At 38.4% G+C, this 23,439-nt stretch overlaps 1 long non-coding RNA gene across 1 annotated transcript in view; it reads right to left on the minus strand.

Moving 5' to 3' along the window:
• LOC141394494 (uncharacterized) overlaps nucleotides 1-15,929 on the minus strand; it is a 33,429-nt gene extending 17,500 nt beyond the window's left edge. The window contains exon 1 of the long non-coding RNA XR_012410445.1: nucleotides 15,207-15,929. This is a non-coding gene — a long non-coding RNA (uncharacterized lncRNA). The remainder of the gene's footprint in view (nucleotides 1-15,206) is intronic.
• Between the last annotated feature and the right edge of the window lie 7,510 nt (nucleotides 15,930-23,439).

Consider the following 23,439-nt stretch of genomic DNA (forward strand, 5'->3'; position numbering starts at 1 on the left):
TTTCTTGTTGTTATCTATAAAACTCAACGAGTTACAGCCAGCGTTGCCGACAGTTTTTGGTCGGAAATCGTCAAAACGTCAAAATAAATTTGGAAAATCGTCAAAAATCGTCAACGTGGTCCAAAACTTGGTTTGGTTGCCGTAAAATGCGATTTTTCGCTGATAGTTTTGTCAATGAGACTGACAACATAAAATATACAACCCACTGCAATAAAACTAATCCAATATTTCTTAAATACCACTATAAAAACAGTTTTCAGAAGATGATAGTTTTCCCTATGGTTATCGAGTTTGCATTAATACAGCAAGGTAAAACTGGGTACACATTGCACATTAAAGCCTTTCGTAAAATTTTGGTCAAAATATAGTCTTCGTCTTTTATTTCATGCAATTCTGGATTACGTGAAAAATCGTAATTTCGTACCATAAAATCGTCATCGATAAATCGTCAAATTCGGTAACACTGGTTACAGCTCATTTACTACGAGGTTGGCATGATCCAACAAAAATGTTTTTGGAGTTTATGAAGCGTTAAACACTTCAAATCATGCTTGATCTTGCACAGAAATTTCTTACTGATGACTAGCTATTTACAAAATGAGGCCCAAGTAGTTATTTTAATGTTTGTGTAATAATCTTTTTAAGTTTGGAAGTAAACTCTCAATCGCCAGATTAAAACGCAACTTTTCGAAACTAGATTTTTTGAGATTTGTCACTCTTTGAGAAAATGAGCGATATGTTACTTGCTTATGCTGACATCATGGTTCGATTAGTTAAAGAAGTAACTGATACCTTTAGGAAGGTCAAAGGAGAATCTGCTTAAGTTGGTCTAGCGGTAAACGGCAACAAGGCCAAGTTGATGGTGTCGACGCAATACGTCCATAGAGCTCGAACCAACTGTGGAAGTTGGTTCTCATAATTTTGAGGTGGTAAATCCTTTGTCTACCTCGGCAACGCCATTAACACAACAAACAACATCAGTTGTGAAATAAGAAGAAGAATTTTATTGGCCAACAGTTTCTACTTTGGCTTAAGTAAGTCGTTTAAAAACAAAGCCACATCTCGTCAAACAAAAAATTACGCTTTACAAAACACTGATTACCCGCGCTAATACTTGGTTCCGAAGCCAGGGTACTTGCGCAAGCAGTGTTTAGTGTGAATGAGAGAAAAATCTTTCGATAGATCTATGGGCCAATTTGCGTTGACGGTGAATATTGACGTCGCAAAAAGGGACCATATTCAAAAAAACAGCGCTTAGTTGAAAAATCAAAACATATTTTTTTAAATAATCTATCGTTGCAAGGTTAAAGAGTACAACATTCTACCTCAATATCCAAAATAGCAATGTCGTATGTTTTTTACTTTTCTTCTTGCACTGTGTTAAATTTGAGAAATTTTTCACGTTTTTGTCAGCATGTGAAAAAACATAAATTTGGGTGGTTTTGAACCGTGATAACGCAGTTTTTATTATATTAAATTGCGATTTTTAGTATGGATATATCAAATAGAGGTATTTCTCAATATTTTTGAATAAAATTGTTCTAGCAAAATTATTACAGAAATCTGTTTAAAAAAAATTATAAACATGTGTCCAGATTTTGCATAATTTTGAAATGTATTGGAGTATAAAAAAGAGTGTCAAGAAGGTCGTGAGAATTTTTTTGTATTTTTCTCTTGAGTGTCGACTTTGATATTGCGCAAACAAACTTGCGTCTTGCTTGCGCATTTTGGGTTATGTCAAAAATGGTGAAAATAAACTTGGGTCAAATTTTTGCATTTTGAGGTTTTGTCTTCATTTGCTCTGTTAATGTTGTTCAGTATGTCGTGTTTTGGCTCAATGTCTGTGATCACCCTACATACGACAATGCGCGCACGTCCACCATTATGTTATAGGTACTATATATAATGATTTATATGAAATGATGGCGATGCACAAGGGGTGAAATCGCAAAACTTGATTTTTTTAAATTATATTTTATTTTTAACTTTTTATAAATAAATTTTTTTGACCACTGAAAATAAAATTATAGTAAATTTAGGCCGAAAATTTAGATAAAAACTTTAAAATGCCTGAAATCGTGTAGTAGCGTTATATAAAGGCTATAGCAAAACCTGGACTTATGTCCATAATTTTTGGTGGGGAAGTTTCTGTACTATTGGGGACTCCAAATGCCAAGTTACAGCCCATTCTGGCTAAAAATTAAGATAAAATCCTTAAAACAGTGTACAGTAAAGTGTGCAAAGTTTTAGTTCGATTGGTCAACTGCAACTGTGTGGAAAACAAGTAAAAAAGTGTCAGTCGGCTTTGCCGACAGATATATACCCTCAGCCAATGTGAAGTGAAACTTTCACCTCCGGGCAGATCGGATGTATTTAAGGTCTTTTCAGAATTTTGTGGGCATTTTTGGACACTTGAACTTGCCGACAAAAATGTGGATTAGGAATTAACTGCACTACGACACAAATGTTGAACTTTTGTAGGGCAGGTACCCTTAGGAAGGACCGATATGGGAAATTTTAGAAGTTTAACTAAATTTTGATAAAATATTAGGAGATCCAAAGGTTGGACCAAATTGGTTGCCCCATTCAAGTGATATCGTCCTAGCATTTTAGTGACATTTTTTAAATATTGGGGAGAAGTACCGAAAGTTGTGGACCTGTATTGCCCATGAAACTAAGTTTGGATATAATATGACGAAGACCAAATGTTGGACCAAATCGGTTGAACAGTTCGAGAGTTATCGTGCTCTCCGACCGCCACATATGGTGACATAGGGGTTTTTTACACCTTTCGGGCTGTTTTATCAAGAAATATGGACTTGCCCCTGGAAGGTAGCGAATGCAAATAGCTTCACCAAAAATCAAAGTGTTTCGAGAGCAGGTCTTAATGTGAACTTATCCGAAATTAAGTGTGAGAGGTAGCAGAAGGAATAGACAAATAAAGTCCATATTCGATTCTGATCTATATCTGGTAGATATATTAGGATGTGCAAAGTATGGATTAAATCGGTCACTCCCTTCAAGAGTTATCGTGCGCACAATTTTTGCGACATTTTTGAACTTTTGTGGGGGAGGTACCTGAAGGAGTGGACCGATATGGCTTATCATCGAATTTAAACTATGTTTGGACAAAATATTACGAAAGCCAAATTTTGGACCGAATCGGCAGATCCGTTCGAGAGTTATTTTGCGCTCCATACACTACACACGGTGTTATAGGGGTTTTTGCATCTTTCAGGCTATTTTCTCAGGAAGTATGGACTTGCCCCTGATGAAACTTGTACCGTCGTATGGGGGGGTGGGGGCGATGAAAACAAGTTGTTGCAACAAAAATCAAAGCGATTCGAGAGCAGGTCCTAATCTGAACTTATCCGAAATTTTGTGTGGGAGGTACCCGAAGGAGTGGACCGATGGAGTCCATTTTGGAACCTCATCTAAGTTTAGTAGAAATTTCACGATGTGAGAAGTATGGGTAAAATCGGTTACTTCCTTCAAGAGTTATCGTGCGCACAAATTTTCCGAACATTTTCGGACTTTTGTGGGGGAGGTACCGGAAGGAGTGGACCGATATAGCCCATCTTCAAAATTAGAGTAAGTTTGGACAAAATATTACGAAAGCCAAATTTTGGATCGAATCGGTTGATCCGTTCGAGAGTTATCGTGCGCTCCAGCCAGCCAGACAGACAGACGGACGAACATTGCTCAATCGACTCCAAATTGTCTGAAACACATTTCGTCCAAACATACTTGGGGTCTAAAACCATTATTTCGATGAGGCACACTTTAGCCCGTATGAAAGTGTATAGCACAAATGCTGAGGATATAATTAATTTATAATCTATCCATTTTCCCTATTTTTGAAAAGTATTTAGAGTTTAAAAAAAACAGCGGAATATTTTGTATGGAGGTTATTCCAAAACGAGAATATATGGAGTAGAGATGGGCGCGTGCTTAAAAAATTAGGCACGAACATGCACGAACACGGAACCAAATTTTTATGCACATTCACGCACAAACACGTCGTTTTTCAAGAAGGCACGAACACACTCACGCACGAAATTACAAAAAAGAGATATTCATATAGTTGTACAATTAGTTGTTAAAAATATTCTTATATACTTTTAAAATATACATATTGCAAGATTACTTATAAAGTAATATTTACATATCTCTCGCTCGTTGCTGAGCTGACGGGTATAGCCAAAATTTTCCTGGCTAATTGTTTTAAAAATTGTTAGTTAGACTCTTTCCAAAACTTTAAAACATCAGTCTGGCTAGATACGGCACTTTACCAATTAGAGACTTGTCGATTTTTCGTCTTTTTGTCAAATTTGGATCCAAAAACTCTGAAAATTCGTGTAAATGTGGTATTGTAATTTCCTGCTCATACTTAGAACACTCTATGTTCTCACGTTGTATATCAAGTAACATTGCTTTTACTTTAGCTATTACGCCATTTCTTTTTTATTCTAATAAAATAAATCATCTCCTTAAATGGCGGAAATAAAAACATCCGTATAAGATGTGTCATTGCTGGTACAAAGCGTTTAAGCAATGTAAACAATCATTGCTTTCAAATCTTTCATTTTAGCTTTCAAATCTTTCGTGAATTGGGAGTCAATTGTATCAATTGAGCAAACTTTCAAAAGTTTTTCAGACCAAACGGCAAAAATGGGCATAGGTATTTTTCCGAGCTTAATTTTTCGGAACACTCTTTGCATATTTTGAGAAACCCGAATAGAGGTTCTAGCTTTAAGTCAGATATACGATCCAACTCATTCTTTTCTAGCAAAATACTCTTAATCTCATTCTGGACTTGGTATGCTCTCAAGCATAATATATGTTGAATTCCAGCGTGTTGTTATATCTTGTTTTAACGTTTTCGACAATTTGTTGTTTAGCTCCGAGTGTTTAAAATATCTTACAAGCTCTTTTGGGCAGTCAATCAGTTGTCCCAATTCGGGAAGAGGATGTTTTTCAACAACATCATCTATAACTAAGTTCAAATTGTGGCCAGCGCAAGGTATACGATTAAATCTTTGAAAATCCGAAACAACGTTGGAACCATTGTCGGTTACAAATACAGAATTCCCCAACTTGTCTTCAATATCAAATTTAGCAAGATAAACAACTGATTTTCAAAGACAGAATATTGCGTTAAACCGCTGAGTTGTTTTGTATTTGCTTCTCTCATGAACAAAACAAATGGCAAACAAACATCATCTTTCTGTTCTGGCCTCTCCATAACAAAACGGCAAAAAGTACCAGACTACAAAAACGAAGCAAATAATTTTAGGAAAACTACAGTAGGTGAATTTTTGGTCGGTTTTATATTCTTGTTCGATTTTTGCACGACTTCTAAAGGGAGGCCAAAAATTTAGCACGATCGTGCCACATAGTGCAGATCGTGTTTGGTCGTGTCGTGCAAAATCGTGCCTTGGAAAAAAGCACGATCACGCACGGCCAAAAATTTATTCTGGCACGACACGCACAAACACGGCTATTTTCGAGAAGGCACGAACACGCACTACTCACGGCACGACACGCGCCCACCTCTAATATGGAGATGATGTTTGATAAAAATATTTTCAATCCCTTCAAAATGCACAACTCACAATTTGAGCCAGTTTAGTTGCAATATTTTCCTAAAAAAACCCAAATTTGACTGCACCTCTATATGGGAGCTATACCAAAACATTGACCTATATTGACAAATTTTCGCACGATGAATGCTTAGGCATTCAGAACTATAAATCCTAATTTACAGATAAATATACTAAAAAATATGGATAAGACCCTCGAAATACATAAAATCGGGATATACTCTTGTATGGGAGCTACACTAAAATATTGAACTAACCTTATAATTTGTTCCCAAATATTAGCTTAACCAATAATTAATCGTATTAGAAGATTTTAGATTAATCAAATAATAAATGTAGGCAATACCGTAAAAACACTTTATAGTTTTTATGGTACCTATTTATGAGGGCTTCGAATATACCTCTCCAATCCCTTAATTTGCACCAAAACTGTGTACCGTTATATTGATTGATCTGTTCTTAGTTCGGCTTATATGACGGATGTTATGTAAAAAGCCAACTAAGTAAGTAAGGTCTATTACAGCTACAATATGAATTTATATAGCAATTAATTTATATAGGTAGTTATTGAAAATTCAATACTGATCCACTGTAAAACTTCCTAGAAAATAAAATCCTACTAACTACCACTTGAAATGATGAATGTTCTCCAGCTTTCTATCCCATTACATTTGTCTTGAGTAATCAAATCCGCTTTTCTACTTATGTGCGGTACAGTTGGCTTTGGCTTTTGGTTACCTCCTGTTTTTATAAGCATTTAAGATACATAGTTTTCGCCCACAAACGCTTAAATGCCTGTATCGGGAACATTAGCATTTGTTATTGTGTTTGCAAGCAGCAACAACTTACCTCGTACGCAGTACATTTTTACCTCCACCAGTTAGTTGTTGGCTATCTGATGAAGTTAATAAATGACTTGTATTTGCCTAATCAGTATTAGACATTAAGCTAATGTATCATTAGCTGTGGTAGTGCTTATAGCTTGCAACTGGTAGTAATATTGATTATTATTTGTTTTCTGTTGCTTTGTCAAAAATAGTGGGTGGGGTTGTAGAGACGAATATTATTTAGCGACGGAAAAAATGCACTGTTCAGTTAAAAAGTCTTCAGGCTAAATCATATTCTACAAGAAATGTTTTGGAAAAGTATAATTTCAAAATGGTCTGACTTAATGCCAATGTGGATGTTACAATATTTTATAAGAACTACAAATTTGCTAGCGTGAACTAGGCATTGTTTGCCAAGACGTAAGTAAGGCAGTGAAGACTATAATTTCGGATCTCGCCACAGATCCTCATCAGTCCCTTTTTGTTTTTGTTATTTAACAAGTGTAACTACGAAGTACATTGCAGATAAATACATTTGTACATAAGTATGAATTCTATTGCAAAAAGTATATACCTATACATATTCCACAGTCGCATAGTGTTATGAATCATACATCATATTTCAACAACAATACCTCGAATAATTTACGCCATTTGTACACATGTTTGTCACAAACTTCGTATACATATATGTATGTATATACATATGTAGCTCTGTTCCAGAACTAAAAAGTTTTTACAATTTTTACCACTTTTACACATTTTGCGTTCCCGTACACAAAATTTATATGAAAATCGTTTACGACTTTTACAACTTTTACGACATTTACCACTTTATAAAGTACGGGAACAGGCCAGTATTTTGTAGAATGTGTACATACGGACGTTTTTATTGAATATTGATTGGTTCTACGAAGAAGAAGAAGTAGAAGTAAAAAACAACAAAAGACGTATGTATAAAAAACCACTTTACAGTAACAACAAAGAAAGGTAAAATAAGTGACAAGCAATGCCAACATTTCAACACAACAAAATATGTCAATCATATGACAGCAACTGTTTGTTTGGTTGGCATTTCTTTTGTTTATCGTTTTTAATATTTTTACTTCTTTTTTTTTCTGCTGCTGTTGATTTTGGTTGGTTGACTGACTGACTGGCTGTCTGGTCAGCTTTAGCTTTCGGGTACAATAAAGTAGCCATTGCTGAAATTAATATTTACCAATAACACAAAGTACCTATTAACCTCTTGAGGGATGGTAGAATCTTTGTTGGCTTCTAAGGAAAAAGGAAGTGAGTATATTAAGTGACTAATTTGCGATGTTAAAATTTGTGGAAATAATTCGAAATCCTTCTAGAAGCGTACAAACAAGTTCTAAATAAGTTCAGACAGTAAGTACAGCATAATATTCCTTTTGAAGTCAAAATACATTATTGTGATTCGAAATACAAAGAAACTCATATCACAATAATGTAAAATCAATCATGTTTATTGTCAAAAATAGTCTACCTTTCCGGGTGACCTTGGATTGAAAGATACCAAGCAATGACCCCAACTGAATTGAAAAAGACATAGCCCAGGACTTATCTTGATCCCTCTTTCAACTCAAATGGGCACTGACGTGGTGTCACTTAGGGAGCTGCCATAAACACCCATTAAATATAGTGAGCTAACATGTGTCGCATTCATTCATAAGAACGTTAAAAACTAGGGAAGGACTAGTAACCCGCCCCTCAAAAAAAAAAAAAAAATGCATCGTACTTCGAAAGAAATAAAGAAAACCCAGTAAGGAAAGGATCAAATTCGGGCGGGGCCGACTATATGATACCCTACACCACTGTGAATAGGTAAAATATATATGGGAGCTAAATCCAAATGTGAACAGATAACGATATCATTTTACACATATATTTCTAGACCAAACACCGTCACACATTTCAAATTTCATCAAAATTAGACATACATAGCGTCTTTGGTGCATCAAATACATTAAATAGGGCGAAAATATATGTATATGGGAGCTATATCCAAATCTGAACCGATTTTGATACAATTTGGCACACTTATTTCTACACCAAATTCCGTAACACGTTCCAAATTTCATTGAGATCGGACATCTATAACGTCTTTCGTGCACCAAATACCAAAAATCGGCCGAAAATTTATATGGGAGCTATATCCAAATCTGAACCGATTTTGATATAATTTGGCACATTTATCTGTAGACCTAATTCCGTAACACATTCCAAATTTCATCAAAATTGGACAGATACAGCGTGTTTGGTGCATCAAATACCTCAAATCGGCCGAAAATATATATGGGAGCTATATCCAAATCTGAACCGATTGTCACCAAAAGTAATAGCTTTCTTCACTAGGCTAAAAAAATGATTTTCTCCAATTTTCAGCCAAATCGAACAATAAATGGGACATGTACGTTGCGAACGGACGGACGGACGGACATGCATAAATCGACTCAGAAAGTGATTATATGCATATCCCTAGAAAGAACTATGTATCTATCTCTTTACCTTAGGCATGTTACATACAAATGCTCTAACACATAATACCCTTAATACCCTTAACAAACCCCTTTAAAGTTGACGACCCTCAATCATTTTAAGGACCATGATCCGCGAATTTGCATCTAGAATATTTGCACTCTTAATAGAGAAGGAGCAGTTTACACATTGGTAGATGCACTTGAAAACTAAAATGGTCGGTATTACTCCAAGAAAGAAATAGAATGGTTTGACAAAGGCAACGACACCTAAAAGTTTCGCACTATATTATGGCTGTACGACATGACGCATGAGTTTGGTTGCGGATTTGTGGTTGGTCGAAGGTTAAAATATCTACTCTCCAGTTTTACCTCGGTGGATGAAAGACTTGTTACAATTTTTATAAAATGACCCCACTGAAGACAAGGACGAGTAGACCAATAATAAGTTTTACGAGAGCTTAGAAGAAACATATGAACCCTATCCTGTCCATGACATTAAAATTATTCTAGGCGATTTTAATGTCAGAATTGGAAAGGAGAATATCTTTGGCCTGGACATTGAGTGTCCACATTGAAACATCTGACAATGGAATGAGGTTGATAAACTTCGCAGCGGCAAAAAACATGGTAGTTTGCAGTACCAGATTTAAGCGTAAAGGCATCTGGATTTAAACAGACCAAAAAAAGCAAGAAATCAATTTGATCCCGTTGTAGACATGGACGACTTTCATCGGGCGTGTTGGATTTATGGTGGTTATAAGGAGCAAACATAGGCCAAAACAACCAAAAAATAGCAAATAAAGAACGAACAGACACAACATGGAAGTTGGACATATATGTCTTTACTCAACGATTGTATTTAGAAAACTGAAGAAAAAAGAACAACATAATTAATACCATTTTTTATACCCTCAGCCTTTAGGCTAAGGAGGGTATATACACTTTGATACGATGAAAATGTGCCTCATCGAAATAATGGTTTTAGACCCCAAGTATGTTTGGACGAAATGTGTTTCAGACAATTTTGAGTTGATCTAGCCATGTCCGTCCGTCTGTCTGTCTGTCCTGCTGGCTGGAGCGCACGATAACTCTCGAACGGATGAACCGATTCGGTTCAAATTTTGGCTTTCGTAATATTTTGTCCAAACTTAGTTTAAGTTCGAAGATGGGTTATATCGGTACCTCCCCCACAAAAGTTCGAAAATGTTCGGAAAGTTTGTGCGCACGATAACTCTTGAAGGGAGTGACCGATTTGGTCCATACTTTGTATAGCGTAAACTTTCTACCAGAGTAATATGAGGTTCCAATATGGTCTCAATAGGTCCACTCCTTCGGGTACCTCCCACACAAAATTTCGGAAAGGTTCAGTTTAGGGCCATCTCTCGAATCGCTTTGATTTTTGTTTTAGCAACTTGTATTCACTGCTCTCCATACGACGGTACAAGTTTCATCAGGGGCAAGTCCACACTTCCTGAGAAAATAGCCTGAAAGTTGCAAAAAACCCCTATGACACCGTGTGAGGTGGTTGGAGCCCAAGATAACTCTCGAACGGATCTGCCGATTCGGTCCAAAATATGGCCTTAGTAATATTTTGTCCAAACATAGTTTAAGTTTGAAGATAAGCCATATTGGTCCACTCCTTCAGGTACCTCCCCCTCAAAAGTTCAAAAATGTTCGGGAAAATTGTTCGTACGGTAACTCTTGAAGGGAGTGGCCGAATTGGTCTATACTTTACAAATCCTAATATATCTACCAGATATAGATCAGGTTCAAATATGGACTTTATTTGTCCACTCCATCCGGTACCTCCCAAACAAAATTTCGGATAAGTTCACTTTATGACCTGATATCGAATCACTCTGATTTTTGTTGAAGCAACTTGCATTCGCTGCCTCTATTACGATGGTAAAAGTTTTTTAGGGGCAAGTCCATACTTCTTGAGCAAACAGCCCGTATAGTGTAAAAACCCCATATGGCACCATATGTTGTGGCTGGATATCCACTTCCATAACGGTCAATGTCGATCCATTCCTTTTAGTATCTCCTCCGCAAAACTTTTGATCTTTAATCCTAATTAACATTTTTGTCGGTTCAAATGCCCATCATTTTTAAAACCCCCTAAATACATACGTATTTTGGGAAAAAATTGTTTCAATATACACAGGCTGAGGGTATATCTCTGTCGGCCAAGCCGACTGACACTTTTTTACTTGTTTCTTTTCCTCTTCGCTTGCTACGTTGGTTAACAACAACAAAGCACGAAACCCACGTGTTATAACGCACACACCACCAAAGCTACTGCGTTTCCTATTACACCATTACACACAGATCTTTATTATAAAACAGCATTCCGCAGCCGCGAGAGCCCTGTTGTTACTCTCTTTGACAAAAATCCTCTTTCCATCTATAAAACTTATGTTCTAACATAAAAAATAAAATTGAGATATGTAACAAAATGTTACAAACATATATTTGTTTGGACACAAACAAATTATGTTTGGATCTAAACATATATTTGTTTGCAATCAGTCCCAAACAAATATTTTTTTGGATCCAAACATATTTCTAACATATATTTTTCTGCGTGTAGGAAAGGGCGCCCACAGAATATTCCACTTAATTGGCCCAATTGCTTAATCAAAGCGCTTCTCGTCCCGATAACTTGTCAGCAAAGTGTAAAAGTTTTGCCCACTCAATGCAAACAGCCGCAGGTTTCATACTTGGATACCAGAGACCTTCACCAAGAAACCCATGGTATGACCAGGAGTGTCGTGCTGTTACCGATAAGAAAAATGCGACATATAGGACTGCTTCACAAGAGTTAAATGGCATAGCGGGAGTGAGAAATATTGAGATGTAGAGGGTGAAACATCGAACTGATGGCTTTGCTACAAACACATCCTCCTGTAGAAACCAGCAACGTCATTTGTGTACCTGATACAGATAGTGTGCTCAGGATAATGACTAAAGAATAATAGGGCAGTAGGAGCCAATGTCTTACCAGACGAGCTCTTCAAAAACTGAAGCGACACTCTGATAAGGTGTATGCATCAGCTAGTTAGCACCATCTGGCAGGAACGTACCCGACGTTTGGAACCTGAGCTAGATGAGTAGGTTTAGCGGGGCAGTTGAAAAGGTGTTTTGTGTCGTGCGGGCCCATGCCGCATACTAAGCAGATGTCATGCAAGGCGCGGTCGATTTCCGCCCAATAAGAATTTAGGCGACTACTATATCCCGAGCGTAGTTGAGCCAAAAAAAAAAACTGCTCTGGTTTGTCGTGGCAACTGACGCTCCTCCTCCTGGCAGCTGATGTACTCCGATGACTTTATTCACACTATATTTGCTTAAGGCCTTAGCAACTGCATCCGTGTGAATACTATTTAAACCTACTTGATATGCCATGTGTCGGACCTAGCCAGCAAATGGTGATTGGGATGACTCTCACGGTAACACCCAAGCAAGTACTGCAACGAAAGCATCTCATTGTGTTGCTTTACTGGAAGAATCTTTGCCTCCTCATGTAGAAGGTCCACTGAAGACTTTAGGAGGCACCCTCTTGCTGTTCTCAGGTCGGCATTTTGACAGGTTTGAATCATTTACCAATTCGTATCACATAATTCCGGAGACCAAACTGGAGCCGCTTACCACAGACTGACCTATCGCGTTATTTGTGGTCAACAAGATTTCTTTATCTGCGTCCCAAATGCTGCCGACTAAAGACTTGAGGACATTATTCCTGAAAGTAGTGTCGAATGTTACCTATAAAATTTTGGCGCATTTGTGGTCGGAATTCTGCCTTCAATTCACTTCCAAACTGCGCTGTGCATGAGGTACACAGAGTGGCTGTAGATTTTGTGGCGGAAATCTGCATATTCCTCGCGTGAAAAAAGGTGGTAAGATCGGTCAAATAGGAGTTCAGTCTCTCACAGATGTCATCAAGGAAGGTACCTGACGCCTGGATCGTGCAATCATCCGCATACGTTACGATCTCGATGCCGTCTGGAGTGGGCGGGATACAGGCGAGGTAGAGGTTACACAGTTCCGGAGATAGCACCCCACCTTGGGGAACTCTCTGTTTCACTCTACAGGGTTTGGACTTCTTGTTCCTGAATTCAACGTACGACTGGCGTCCAACGTTTCAAGCTTAGCCGGAGGGTTGTCTGCTCAATATCCTCAAACAGCGTGGAGTGCCTGACTGTATCAAAGGCTTTTGATAAGTCAAGCGCCACCATCACTGTTCTATCACACGGCGGTCTCTGGTTGAGTCCTTGACAAATATGTGTGGAGATGGATGTTGGATGTTGTCGTGCTGTGCTGCTTACGGAATCCATGCTTGATAGCAATTCCTGATACTGGGGAGGACTAAGGCCTGGGTACATAAGCTGCCTCGCCTGCTTGCCTGCTTCATTTCTGACATAATAAAAATAAAAGAATAAAGAGATCCGAGCAAATTTCGAACTACGTTGCCCTTTTCTTTTTTATTCTTTTATCAGAAGCAAGCAAGGGAGGCAGCTTATGTACCAAGGCCTTAAGGCCTCAAGGGTCTTTGATACGGGCGACAAAACGAAATCGGCCTGTACGATTCACTTTTACTGGTATCCTTGCCTGGCATCCGTAGCGGGACCACCCTGTCTATTTTCCACTCCCGGCTCATCCAGCTGCTTAAGCATTAGCATGGAGATTCCATCAGGGCCCAAAGCTTTGGATGATTTAGCGTTCCTGATGACATTCGCAGTATCATCCATTGTAAACTGTGGTGGTTCATCCTCGGCAGGAAGAGATCTGATGCGACGTAATACTCTCCTCTTCGCCCTGTCACTCTCGGAGTGCTCAAATAACTTGCGCACATCTTCGGGTCAGTCAAACGTGATTGAGGTCCTATCTTCTATCCTTCCAGGGTTCGAGAGTGACTTAACCGTTGCCCACAATTCACTTATACCGGATCCAATGTTACAACTCTACAGATGATTTAACCACTTGTTCCGCTTATGTTCGCCGACCAGACTATTAACTTCCAGTGTCAGCTCCCTGACTCATCACGCTCATTTCCTAATCTCGTCGCCTCTGCTGGGAAATTTCGTCTAACTTCGGATATTCGACCAGCAAGGATATGGAGAGTGGCTGCAGCAGTGATGATGTTTCGCAACGTCCTTTCCGCTACCCGAACATCAGCAGAATTGGACAGTTCTCTGAAGCGGTGATTGGTGAATTCTCTGAACCTCGGCCAATCAGATTTCCTATGATTGATTGTGGTCCTATGCTCCTTATAGGAGTTTAAAGGAATAAAAATGTTTACCACCACCTATAATGGCTATACAACGACATCAGTACAGTTAAACGTATCGAGATACAACGATTGCCTTGGCTAGACCATGTCATAAGAATGAGCGATGATGAACCCGCTAAAACGGAGTATAAATACGGACGTTATGGCGATACACGCAGAACTCGAAGGCCAAGGCTTCAATGGAGTAAACAAGTGGAAGACGAGATCAAAATGCACGGAATTCCAAATTGGAGAAATAAAGCAACAAATAGAGAGAAATTGAAATCGTTTTTTAAAAACTGGTTTTTGAAAAACTGGTTTAATAAATTCAATCGTGGCCGACACTCGCCTAAAAAAACGAAGTTCGTGAGGGTCGTCCAAAAACGGTCGTTGTGCCAGACAAAATTAAGCCGTGAGTGAACAGATAATGCAAGACCGCCATGTTATGTACCGTGAGATAGAGACACCCTTTGGCATTTATTCCACCAACTAACATTTGATATTGCATGAACGCTTGGCACCTAAAATTGGGGTTTTCTCGTCGGATCCCGTGTTGGTATTTCAAAAAAATACGCGGTGCTACAAAGTCGGGACTTCAAAAGACGTTTATTAGTTGGATCCAGGTTACAAATCATGAAACTATGCTTATGACCCCGATCGCAGCAATCGCCAGTAGATGCTGTAAAAGCGTTCAAAAACCATGTTTTGGAGGTATCTCAGTCAAGCCACTGTAAACAAGCTGCAGAAGAACTTCTTGCGTCCATAGTGTCCAATTTTATCCTATAAGACAATTGTAACAGTTTTGATGGCAACATATAGTTTTTTCCTTGGTTTTAGCTACAACTTAGACGAAGGAAGTAAAACAAATATTTCAATTGGAGTCAGAGGTATAGCCGTTAGACATCCCCATTTTTGGGGCACATTTTAACAAAAAGATTATTTGCTAACGACCATATGTTTGAAACCCATAATTCCGCACTACCATATAATTATAAAATGTGTGCCTTACCTTGCGAGTGGATAGCTGATAATCCACATTCACCATTCCACAATATGTCATGATTTTCCAACACCCCATAATGGGTTAATTACAATCAATCTTTATGATCTGGCTGATACTCATACACACACACGTCGAATAACATTGCCAACAAAATCTAGCACTTCAACATGAAGCAGCACAAAACTGTTGAAAATTAAAAAAAAATAATTTATTTATTTTTAAAGGTGGCACCGCACAAATAAAATAGAACAAAATTTTTTACTGATCGTTAGATGGTGATAAATTTTTAATGAAAAAGTGCCGGACACTTTGGGAAGCAAAGCAAAAAAAAACAATTATAAATTTGTCAAAAACAAAGAGGCCAATAAAAAATGGTGGGGGCCTCGAAGTCACACATGGATCGTTCACTTGGCACTTCATTTTAGGACTTTGTTTTTCTTTTTAATTTTTTTTTATATTATTATTATTTTGCGCCATTTTTAATTATTTTGTTATTTGAAAAAAAAAACCGACAGATTTTTAAATTCATTGTACAACCGCCAACGACAACAATTTTCAAACTAAAAATGTGAAATTTCTTGATTATGCTGAAATGACATTTTTCCTCGTCGTAAGCAAAATATCAAATACAAAAAAATATCTCCCCAACTGATATTTCCTATCAACAAAACGGCAGTGCCGTAACTTTTTCCTATCGTTCCAATACAACAACCCACCAACCAACCAACCAGTCAGCGTAACACCGCCCGTTCCATATGGGGCGAAATATCAACATATCCGATATCTGAGAATAGATAGTGGCACTAGATAAGTTAACGTATCATTTCAGAGAGATTTCGCCCACAATATCAACCAGACAAGCCCCCACCTGGACTAGCAGAAGATTGTGAATTGTCTGTGGGAGCATTTGCTGATATTGATATCACTTCCTTAACCTACTCCAAGCAAGCAAACAGGCAAGGAAGATACCAAAGATAACTTACGACTTTTTGTTTAGTTGTTCGAATTCTTGCATTTGCCCGCCCCCTTTTTCCCCCCTTTGGGGTTTGTTGCATTTTCAAGGTGGCGTTTATCATATCTTAAGCCACTTTTATCTTGGGACACTTTTCCCAATTTACAAAAGAACGCACAAAGAAGAGACCCCCATGTTTGGTAGTCACACAACACATACTCTCCTGATATGATAACAGGAACTTTGCCGATATCTTTTGGCAGATTATAATACCAATTGGTGGTGAGCCAGTCCCAGCCACATAATCTTCAATATTTACTTAATGATGACGTCGTCGTTGTCGTTGTTGGCACTTTCATGTAAAACACAACAAAACTTCCCAAAACCCCATTCATTATTCCCTGATATTTGATATCTGAATTAAAAGGAATGATTAAGGCAGAGGTGTTTTGGGGGGTGGGGGAGCAAGACGTAAACTTTGGAGAAATTTCCCACTGACCCAGCTAGATAAAAATATCTAATCTTCACCTCTTTTTTAGCAATATTTATAAGATAATGAAGATTTGCTATCAATTTGTGTATTTTGTTGGAATATCAGTTCGTCCGTCCGCCCATCCATGCCATTTGCTGGCTGCCATAGGATATTGCTCTTTCACACACCAACCGTCGGATCGCATTGCACAGTATCAGTTTTGTTTGAACTGATAATGTGCTACCACAACTCAGATAATAAGCGATAATAATTTGAATTCCAATTTCTGTTCTGTTCTTTTTAACTTTGGTTTCACTTTGGGTATCTAATCGTAGGCAGTTTGTATTTGTAATTGGAGTTTAAAACATTCAGTCAGTCACCAACCACAAGAAGGAAAAATAAAACGTTTTCATTCACAGGAAGAGATTTTATTGAAAAAAAAAACAACAGTTTCCATTGTGATGGAATGGAATTGTAATAAATTGAAAAACAAAATATTTGGGTTCTTAAATAAAGCACAAAGAATTCTATAAGAAAAATGAAAGAATGTGTTTGTGGAAAGTTTTTTGAATTATCACTTTCTAGGAATAAAAGTGCAACTTTTAGTATTGTTTTAATAAACAAAGTTAAGATGTGACGAACATTGGAAGGTCCTGTCACAATGACATCATTTATTGTTTCAAGAGAGTGCATTGTGATTATTATACTTGGAATAAATCAATCCAATTTCACTTAGTTTTTTCAGTTGCAAAGACCCTCGAGGCTTTACTCCTGCCCCGCATAGATTTCACAAGCAGCACAGCACAACAACAGCACTGCACTATGGATATGCATGTCGACTTTCTATTAGTACACTTTGCGCATTGAAAGAGAATCGAAAAGTCGAGTTTTCAACAGCGACTTTCCGGAACAAGTATGGTTTGGGGGCAAGTGCCAGATCCAGTTGAAATTTTTACCATAGGCAGTAATTGGTACCTTAATCACAGCGATATGTACATACATGTTCGGGAAAAATTCCATACTTCCCGGGACATGTGTCTTGACTTTTGGGATATATATTTCAACGATTTTTAGGAGAGTTTTTAGGATGAAATCAGGTTTTGACAAACCCAGCAAAATGTTCGATGCCAAGGATGCTATTGAATCATGGGTGCAAGTGATTTGGCATGTCATCTTTTTAGCATTTTCACTTATGAATTTTATATGAGCGTGACCACCATAAGATGACATTAATTTTCGGATCTTAAGATGACATTCATTTTCGGATCCTAAACATGTCATTTTGACCAATGCTTTGACATGTCATTTTCACCAACCCTTTGGCATGACATTTTCATGTCTTGTTTGGAAAATGGAAAATTCTGTATTGAAATATGATTTTCATGACAAACCAAACTCTTTATTAATTCAAACTAATACATGAAATAACTAGAACTAATTTATCAGCATAAAGTTTACACCCAAAATTTCAATTTAATCACCGCCGCTGCACCGCAACAGAGTTTACTTCATCCACTCTCAGCCACTGATTTTGTTTCATCTTACAAAAGCTTTTCTATTATCTTCTCATCACCAGTTCAGATTTCGACATGGACTCCAACAGCACTCCTTTAAGAATTTCTAGTTCGTGAACCTACATTTAATTTGTAATTTTGTAATTTTATAACAAAAATTTTGGATATGTATACTCTCTTGTTTTGATGTCGCTATTTGTTGGGATGTACAAATCGACTTGTTTGTTTATAGTGATCTGTACAAATGATTCAAATGCTGATGAAAAGATCGCCGAAAAATAGTTGTACTCCCGGTTATACGCCCAATATTATCCTGCTTTTAAAAGGTCATAACCGACTGATCTCTTGCGAGACATCATCACTGCTACCATGGTCGTAGCCAGGAATAGCTATGGAGGGGCAGCTGCCCCCTCTTGATCCTACAAAACATTTAATTTACATACAAAACAAGTAAAAAAGTATCAGTCGGCTTTGCCGACAGAGATATACCCTCAGCCAATGTAAAGTGAAACTTTCATATACGGATAGATCGAATGTATTTAGGGTCTCTTCAGAATTTTGTGGCCCTTTTTGAACATTTGAACTTGCCGACAAAAATGTGGATTAGGAGAAGTACCGGAAGTTGTGAACCGGTATTACCGCATGAAACTAAGTTTGAATAAAATATGACGAAGACCAAATGATGGACCAAATTGGTTGAACAGTTTGAGAGTTGTCGTAACGCAGGGGTTTTTACACCTTTCGAGCTGTTTTCCCAAGAAATATGGACTTGCACCTGAAAAACGTTTACCGTCGTAATGGGGGTAGCAAATTCAAATCGCTTCAACAAAAATCAAAGTGATTCGAGAACAGGTCTTAAAGTGAACTTATCCGAAATTTTGTGTGGGAGGTACCAGAAGGAGTAGACAAATATAGTCCATATTTGAAACTGATCTGGTAGATATATTAGGATGTGTAATGTATGGACCAATTCGGCCACTCCCTTCAAGAGTTACCGTACGAACAATTTGTCCGAACATTTTTGAACTTTTGTGGGGGAGGTACCTGAAGGAGTGGACCGATATGGCTTATCTTCAAACTTAAACTATGTTTGGACAAAATATTACTAAGGCCAAATTTTGGATCGAATAGGCAGATCCGTTCGAAAGTTATCTTTCATACGGGTCATAGGGTTTTTGCAACTTTCATGCTATTTTCTCAGGAAGTATGGACTTGCCCCTGATCAAACTTGTACCGTCGTATGGGGGGCAGTGAATACAAGTTGCTAAAACAAAAATCAAAGCGATTCGAGAGATGGCGCTAAACTGAACTTTTCCGAAATTTTGTGTGGGAGGTACACGAAGATGTGGACCGATTGAGTCCATATTGAAATCTTATCTAATTTTGGTACACATATCACGATGGCAAAGTATGGACCAAATCGGTTAGTCGCTTCAGGAGTTATCGTGCGTACAAATTTTCCGAAGATTTTCGAACTTTTGTGGCCCAGGTATCGGAAGGAGTGGACCGATATAGCCCATCTTCCAACTTAAACTAAGTTTGGGCAAAATATTACGAGAGCCAAAATTTGAACCGAATCGGTTCATCCGTTCAAGAGTTATCGTGCGCTCCATCCAGCCAGCCAGACAGACAGACAGACGGACGGACATTGCTCAATCGACTCCAAATTGTCTGAAACACATTTCGTCCAAACATACTTAGGGTCTAAAACCATTATTGCAACGAGGCACATTTTACCCGTATGAAAGTGTATATACCCTCGTTAGCATAAATGCGGAGGGTATAAAAATTATAAATATTACGAACGGATTTTCAGTCACGTACATTACGCACGTAGCACGAATGGAGTCTCCATGGTAAAGCTAAACCAGTCGAGTGTATCTCGAAGGTCCTCAACCTGCTAGTTGCCACTCGCATCTTTTCCGAATTCTGGAAAAAAAGAGCATGGGGGTCCCCTCAGATGAAGATTCACATAGGTTTCCGAGATATAGTCCAGAATTGCTTTAAAAAGTCAATATTTAATCATGTTTAGATGGGACTATCAGATCCATTCTGGATCTGACACAACAAAACCCAACTACGATTTTTTGTCGTTTGGGTCTGAACTTTCAAAAAATCCTCAGCTCAAATTGTTTGCGCAAGATTACCTTAAAAATGGTGCACAGTGTAACCATCAACCAGCTTACTGCCTACAGCGAACTCTCTGCTCAAAGTCAGCTTCCCGTTCGTAGCCAACTCACCGTTCTCTGGCCTATCAAAGCCAATAACCACTCACTGTTCATAGCCAGTCGCCGACCACACCCACCAACCGGCCGTACTGCTCTGCTTATACCCAGATCAACGTTCTAAGCCAGCTCGTGCCTAGGCACCAACTCTCACTTGTTGCCATCTCAGTAACACCCATACTAGAACCTCACCATATCAGAACCTCATTCACCGTCAAAGCTATACGAATAAGTCTACACCAGCGCCAGCCATACGACCCCTTGCACCGATCGAGCATGAAAATATACTGCCGCAGGACAATATAAAATCAATCACGAGATCCCTACTTTCCGCACAACGTCAGCTCACAACTCGTAGCCAACTCACCGTTCTTAACCACACACTGTTCATAGCCAGCTGCCACCTCGTAGTCAGTGGCGGACCACAGCCAGCAACCAGCCGTGTCGAGATCCCCGTTCTAACCAGTTCATTGATCTAGCCTGCTTATCACTTTTAGCCAAATCTCAGCTTATAACCAACTTCCCACTTGTAACCACATCTACGTTCGAAGCCAGCTCGTGCTTATACTCCATCTCCTCACCGTAATCATCTCGCTAACACCCATAACAAAAACCAAAATACTCACCGTCAATGCTATACGAAAGAGTCTCGTCCAGCGTACCCAACTAACTTTTCTAAGGCCAACTTTACGACTCCATGCACCGATCGACCTTATATATAAACTGTCGCACGGCGCTATAAAATCATCCAGGAGCTCACTGCTCGTAACTGGCCCATAACCACTTCTCCGTTCAAAGTCAGTTCCCCGCTCGCCGCCATCTCACCGTCCATAACAGCAACCAAAGGTAGACAGCTTGCCAATCTCATTATCAGTCGCAGACCACAGCGAACTAACTTCTCCTGACGTCTCGATACACCGATTGAGCGTACAAAAATACTGTCGCAGGGCAGTAAAAAACCAACCAATTAACCTCACACGGGTTTAACACAGATCTTTACCATTCTAATAGCTAGATTACCCAACTAAGTCGTGACGGGAATGGAGTCTTTTTCGTTCCAATCATTATCACCAAGTCGGTTCCTATCTCACATATTTCGAATACCGTCATATTGTCTTCTTTCTTCTGGATCTGGTTTTGAGACATCGTCATCATAGCTACTATTGGATATCCACAGCTTGGAAAGGTGATCTTACCGTAATCATAGTACGCTATATGCATCTGATTCAGTAGTTCGTCTCTATCTGTACCAAAGCAAGCCATGAGTTTGTTGTCTCGCTATTTCATGGGCTTTTGAACTCCAATTCTTCGTTCTGCGCCCTTTTCGTTTCTGTTTCTCTTCTCTTGCTGATCTTGCTTTTCTCCGATAGTAGAAGGCACTCCTGGTCGATCGTTGGGTTCTTTGCTCTTGGTGCGGAAGTACGGATTTTGTAATTGTTTAGATTAAGTGGGTATAGTCTGGCATTGTGTAGATATGATGAAAGGAGTATGCAGCATTTGTGTTTGAAGTTTTCCGATGTCCACCATCCGTGATATGTGGGTTCGTAGTTTACACGCGAACAAGATTGTAACAACAACAAGATAGTCGTAGTCGATGTTTGCTCACTGAATTGTTCGTAAGTCAATACACTCGATGAGTGCCGTCCATGTCATTTGGCTTTTATAAAATCTGGTGCTCCAAATTGACACAATTTTGATGCAGTAGCATTTATCAGCCCCATTAGGCCAAATTGTGTCAGCTTTAGAAGTAACATCGTACTTCCTGTAAGCGGTGTTATCGTCCTTGTTCTTTGCAAGTACATTCGCCAGGACATTGCATATGCTGATTCGTAGATCATGGTCCTTAAAACGTTGGCGCTTTTTTGTGATCATAGGAGGAGTTCAATCGTATTTTCCTTCGTTTTGTATGGTATTCTGTTTTTCTAAGCTAATACATAGGTAAAAATCTCTGCCTTGTGGTCTACCAAAAATGAGCAACATAAAGACGTTGGGAATTTTTATTATCACTATGGAATATCAAATAAATGACAAAAGAAAACAAATCAAAACTGAGTCTCATAGTCGTCAAACTTCGTCGATGAATACAAACCAACACCAATGGATGGATACAGCAATCACGTAAATCATGACGAAACTCATCTGGAACTATACCAGAGATACGAGAGTATGTAGCCATGTTTGTGTTTGCAGTCATTGTTGTCATCGATGTTGTTCACCGGAGTACATAGAATGAACGACAGAAAAAAAAAACTGCTTTACTACTCTCGAAGATACATTTTTTTGATTGCTTGTTAAACAAACGGATACATGCGGAGCAAAGTTTAAAACAAATAAAACGTCAGGAATTCTGTCGTTGTTGTCATCTTCTTCTTGTTCTTTACTGCGCAACTCTTATCAATTTGAAATTTTTGTTTTCATATTTTTTTGCTTTTCCTTTCATTCTTCTCACTAGCTTGCTTTGTTATTTTGTTGTATGCCTGCCATCCATTCTATTTTCCATGTCTCCCGAGTTCGACTTGGGCCAAGAGATGAGACGCGACAAGTCAAACTCTGTAAGACCCATCAAACAAGCGACAACAACATCAACAACTGCAAAGCGATGACAACAGCAATTCAAAGTGAAATAAAAATGATAAGTTGATGTAAAAAAGCAACAACAACAAGAACAATGTTTTACCTTTAAGGGGGCCAACCAACCAGCCAACCCATAAAATGTAAGAAGGTTTTTGTTTCAGTATTTTTAGTACGTACGAAAACTAAAGTGTAACAACAAACTACTTGTGAAGATAGAAAACAGATAGGCAAAATGACGGGCAAACCAACTGACAGTTGGAAAGACTGACATACAGACAGTCACTTAAATCCACCAACCAAAACTCTATACCAAAAAATACCCTTTAATGAGGGGTTGCTTTAGGTGCTGTAGTAATTAAGCATTTAATTAAAAGCCATTAAAATTATATAGAAGGTCTTTACATATTGTTGTTGTTGTTGCTAGTTCAAATACCTGATAATACTTAGGGTGGAGATATTTTGGAATTTTACAAAAAAAAAAAAAAAATAACCTTGTTATTTG

This window comes from Musca autumnalis, unplaced genomic scaffold, assembly GCF_047663935.1.
Source record: "Musca autumnalis isolate F117 unplaced genomic scaffold, ASM4766393v1 scaffold_1, whole genome shotgun sequence".
Classification (NCBI taxonomy): Eukaryota; Metazoa; Arthropoda; class Insecta; order Diptera; family Muscidae; genus Musca; species Musca autumnalis.